The 5,000-nt window shown below is 70.3% G+C and overlaps 1 non-coding gene across 1 annotated transcript; it reads left to right on the top strand.

The window, feature by feature from the left end:
- Nucleotides 1–3,124: 3,124 nt before the first annotated feature.
- On the top strand, nucleotides 3,125–3,243 carry LOC135978059 (5S ribosomal RNA). The gene has a single exon (XR_010595491.1). It is a non-coding gene; the product is annotated as a 5S ribosomal RNA (ribosomal RNA).
- The last annotated feature ends 1,757 nt before the right edge of the window (nucleotides 3,244–5,000 follow it).

Raw genomic sequence — 5,000 nt, 5'->3', positions numbered from 1 at the left:
CAGGGTCGGGTACAATACTCGGATTGATCCCCTAGGCTGAGCTCCGGTTCTCACAGGCTCTGAAAAACCTGTCCTCAGAAATCTCCTCACACAATCCTCGAAAGGCAGGTCGAAAAAGCCAAAGCCCCGCCTTCGGCGGTACGAAACTGGAACTGGGCGCCACCTCGTGGTTCCCTCGGTCGGCCGAGACGGCGTGGGGCGACCCCTTCCGGACATCCGCGAGACGACCGGCCGTCAGGTCAACCCATTCGCTCCAAAGGGGTTGACCTGGTGGCCGAGAGGGGACTTTGAAAATTTTTCGGACTTGGAAAACTTTTTTTTTTTTTTTCTTCCCCCAGCCCGCTTCCTCCGGGTTGACCCGGTGGCCGAGCGTCTCGCCGTCCCCGGACGCGGCGAGGGACTGCCTCCCGGCCGTCAGGATCGGGCCCACGGAAGTCTGATTTTAAAAAAAATTGGCCGACGCCACCGCGGAGGGCTACCCGGGCACCCCGGGCCCCGGAGCCGGAAAAGGGAAAAAAAGGATCGGGCCCACTAGAGACATGGACCCGGCCGCCAAGCAGGCCGCCCTGGGCTGACCCTCCCCGGCCGCAGCGAGGGACTGCCTCCCGGCCGACAGGATCGGGCCCCTGGAAGTCTGGGGGTGGGGGGGGGGGAAATCGCCCCACGCCCCCGAGGAGGGCTGCCCGGGCGGGCCTGGCCCCGGAGCTCGGAAAAAAAAAAAGGATCGGGCCCACTAGAGACATGGACCAGGCCGCCCTGGGCTCACCTTCCCCGGCCGCAGCGAGGGACTGCCTCCCGGTCGACTGGATCGGGCCCCTGGAAGTCTGGAAAAAGAAGAATGGAACCTGACGCCTCCGAGGAGGGGGCGCCCAGGGAAGGAGGGAGATCCGGGTTGACCTGCTGACCGGACGGGAAAGAGGCCACCGGGCGTCCCCCCCCTTAAAACCTAGGGGTTGACCTGGTGGCCGGAAAGCGAACCGGCCAGCAGGTGAACCCTTTCGATTCCACGGGTTGACCTGGTGCCCGGGAAGCGAACCGGCCAGCAGGTGAACCCGTTCGATTCCACGGGTTGACCTGGTGCCCGGGAAGCGAACCGGCCAGCAGGTGAACCCGTTCGATTCCACGGGTTGACCTGGTGCCCGGGAAGCGAACCGGCCAGCAGGTGAACCCGTTCGATTCCACGGGTTGACCTGGTGCCCGGGAGGGGACTCTGAAAATTTTTCAGCCCTTTCGACTCGGGGTTGACCTGGTGGCCGAGAGGGGACTCGCACGGCAGGCAAGCCGCCCTGGGCTCACCCTCCCCGGCCGCAGCGAGGGACTGCCACCCGGCCGACTGGATCGGGCCCCTGGAAGTCTGGAAAAAAGAATGGAACCTGACGCCTCCGAGGAGGGGGCGCCCAGGGAAGGAGGGAGATCCGGGTTGACCTGCTGACCGGACGGGAAAGAGGCCACCGGGCGTCCCCCCCCTTAAAACCTAGGGGTTGACCTGGTGGCCGGAAAGCGAACCGGCCAGCAGGTGAACCCGTTCGATTCCACGGGTTGACCTGGTGCCCGGGAAGCGAACCGGCCAGCAGGTGAACCCGTTCGATTCCACGGGTTGACCTGGTGCCCGGGAAGCGAACCGGCCAGCAGGTGAACCCGTTCGATTCCACGGGTTGACCTGGTGCCCGGGAGGGGACTCTGAAAATTTTTCAGCCCTTTCGACTCGGGGTTGACCTGGTGGCCGAGAGGGGACTCGCACGGCAGGCAAGCCGCCCTGGGCTCACCCTCCCCGGCCGCAGCGAGGGACTGCCTCCCGGTCGACTGGATCGGGCCCCTGGAAGTCTGGAAAAAAGAATGGAACCTGACGCCTCCGAGGAGGGGGCGCCCAGGGAAGGAGGGAGATCCGGGTTGACCTGCTGACCGGACGGGAAAGAGGCCACCGGGCGTCCCCCCCCCCTTAAAACCTAGGGGTTGACCTGGTGGCCGGAAAGCGAACCGGCCAGCAGGTGAACCCGTTCGATTCCACGGGTTGACCTGGTGGCCGGAAAGCGAACCGGCCAGCCGGTGAACCCGTCCGATTCCACGGGTTGACCTGGTGGCCGGGAAGCGAACCGGCCAGCAGGTGAACCCGTTCGATTCCACGGGTTGACCTGGTGCCCGGGAGGGGACTCTGAAAATTTTTCAGCCCTTTCGACTCGCGGTTGACCTGGTGGCCGAGAGGGGACTCGCACGGCAGGCAAGCCGCCCTGGGCTGACCCTCCCCGGCCGCAGCGAGGGACTGCCTCCCGGCCGACAGGATCGGGCCCCTGGAAGTCTGGGGGGGGGGGGGAATCGCCCCACGCCTCCGAGGAGGGCTGCCCGGGCGGGCCTGGCCCCGGAGCTCGAAAAAAAAAAAAAGGATCGGGCCCACTAGAGACATGGACCAGGCCGCCCTGGGCTCACCCTCCCCGGCCGCAGCGAGGGACTGCCTCCCGGCCGACTGGATCGGGCCCCTGGAAGTCTGGGGGGGGGGGGGGGAAATGGAACCTGACGCCTCCGAGGAGGGGACGCCCAGGGAAGGAGGGAGATCCGGGTTGACCTGGTGACCGGACGGGAAAGAGGCCACCGGGCGTGCCCCCGTTAAAACCCCTAGGGGTTGACCTGGTGGCCGGAAAGCAAACCGGCCACTGGGTAGGCCGGTCGGCAACCTAGGGGTTGACCTGGTGGCCGGGAAGCGAACCGGCCAGCAGGTGAACCCGTCCGATTCCACGGGTTGACCTGGTGCCCGGGAGGGGACTCTGAAAATTTTTCAGCCCTTTCGACTCGGGGTTGACCTGGTGGCCGAGAGGGGCCTCGCACGGCAGGCAAGCCGCCCTGGGCTCACCCTCCCCGGCCGCAGCGAGGGACTGCCCCTCCCCACCCCCCGGCTGACAGGATCGGGCGCACTGGAAGTCCGGGACAGTATTTTCCCCGACGCCGGGGAGGGCGGGCGGAGGGGCTCTGGCGGCCAGCCCGGGCCCCGGAGCTCGAAAAGGAAAAAAGGACCGGGCCCGCGAGAGACGGGGGCCCTGCCGCAGGGGGGGGGGCAGTCCGACCGGGGCTCACCGTGCGGCAGGCCCGGGCGTCGGCAGGGGAAAGCGGGCGAGGAGGCGCGGGGCCGGGTGCCTACGGCCATACCGGACCGAACGCCCCCGATCCCGTCCGATCTCGGAAGGTAAACCGTCCCGGGCCTGGCTAGTACTTGGATGGGTGACCGCCTGGGAATCCCAGGTGCCGTAGGCAGCTTTTCCCGGTCCGAGTCAGCTCTCTCTCCTTTTCTGGGGGGGAAGGAGAGGGGGGGACGGGCCGGAAAGCCCCTCGTCGCTCCTGCCGAGTCGGAGGTCGCGGCCGCAGGTCACGGGTCTGGGCGCCTGGGGTCCGGCTCCCCACCCACCCGGCTTCCTCCGCGGAGGACCCCCCCCGGGGCCACCGAAGCCGCTGGGGGAGACGCCGGGCATGGGGCGGACTGGCCCGGACCCTCCCGGCCGCCGGCCCGCAGGTCCGCCCCGAATCCCCCCCCGCGGCCACCCAGGCCAGGCCTGGCCAGGCGGGACGGACGGCGGGTGTCCAGCGCCCAGCGGCTTCCTCCAGCGGGGACCCACGGACCCCAAAGCCGCAGGGGGAGGCCCCGGGCCTGGGACGGACTCGCTCGGACCCCCTGCGCCCGGCCGCCGGCCCGCGGGACCGCCCCGAATCCCCCCGCGGCCACCCAGGCCAGGCCTGGCCAGGCGGGACGGACGGCGGGTGTCCAGCGCCCAGCGGCTTCCTCCAGCGGGGACCCACGGACCCCAAAGCCGCAGGGGGAGACCCCAGGCCCGGGACCGACTCGCTCGGACCCCCCGCCTCCCCTGCGCCCGGCCGCCGGCCCGCGGGACCGCCCCGAATCCCCCCGCGGCCACCCAGGCCAGGCCTGGCCAGGCGGGACGGACGGCGGGTGTCCAGCTCCCAGTGGCTTCCGCCAGCGGGGACCCACGGACCCCAAAGCCGCAGGGGGAGGCCCCGGGCCCGGGACGGACTCGCTCGGACCCCCCGCCTCCCCTGCGCCCGGCCCCCGGCCCGCGGGACCGCCCCGAATCCCCCCGCGGCCATCCAGGCCAGGCCTGGCCTGGCGGGCCGGTGTGCAGCTCCCCCGGGCTTCCTCCCCCGACGACCCGCGCCCCCCTGAGCCGCAGGCGGAGACCCCGGCCCCGGGGCGGACCGGCCCGGGCTCGCCCGAGCCCCCTGCGCCCGGCCCGCAGGACCGCCCCCCCGAATCCCCCGGGAGAGGCCCGGCCTGCACGCCACTGACGACCCGCGGCCCCCAAAGTCGCAGGAGGCGCCCCCCCCCCCCCGGTTAGCCCCGTCTCGCTCCGCGCCCCCCGCCCCTCGCTGCCGGGACCGGGCGCCGCCCCAGAGTCAGCCGCAGCCGGCCGGCCTGAGAGCTGCCCTCCTGTGGACGACGGTGAGTTTACCTTGATACTAACCGGCCGTCAGCCAGGTCAACCCCATTGCTAGACTGGGGTGGACCTGGTGGCCGAGTGGGGACTTGGAACATTTGACAGCTGCTTCCCGGGGCTTGACCGGTTGTCCTGAACGCCCCCCACCCCCACCCCCAGCCCCCGGCTCCTGCTCCCCTCTCCCCAGCCTCGGTGCTCCGCTCCCTGCCTCGGAGGCTGCCTCTCTGCGGCGCCTGCATCGCCTCCGAGGACGCGCACCCTCCGGAGGCTGGACGTAAACCCACCACTGCCGCCGACCCGGCTCTCCGAGGGACGACTGTGAGGCCCCCCACCCCACCCCACCCCCGGACCGCCCTGGGGACGACTGCTAAGCCTCCCCCACCGGACCGCCCGGGGGAAGACTGCGACGCCTCCCGCCAGGCCCCCACCCAGCCTGGGGGAAGACTGCTAAGCCTCCCCCCCACACACACACACACACACTGTCGGGGGATGACGATTAAGCCTCTCCCGGACTGCCCGGGGGAAGACTATTAAGCCTCCCCTGGAACCACTATTAAGCCTGCC

This window comes from Chrysemys picta, unplaced genomic scaffold (assembly GCF_011386835.1).
Source record: "Chrysemys picta bellii isolate R12L10 unplaced genomic scaffold, ASM1138683v2 scaf107, whole genome shotgun sequence".
Lineage (NCBI taxonomy): Eukaryota > Metazoa > Chordata > Testudines > Emydidae > Chrysemys > Chrysemys picta.
This window is presented reverse-complemented; position numbering and strand designations above follow the sequence as displayed.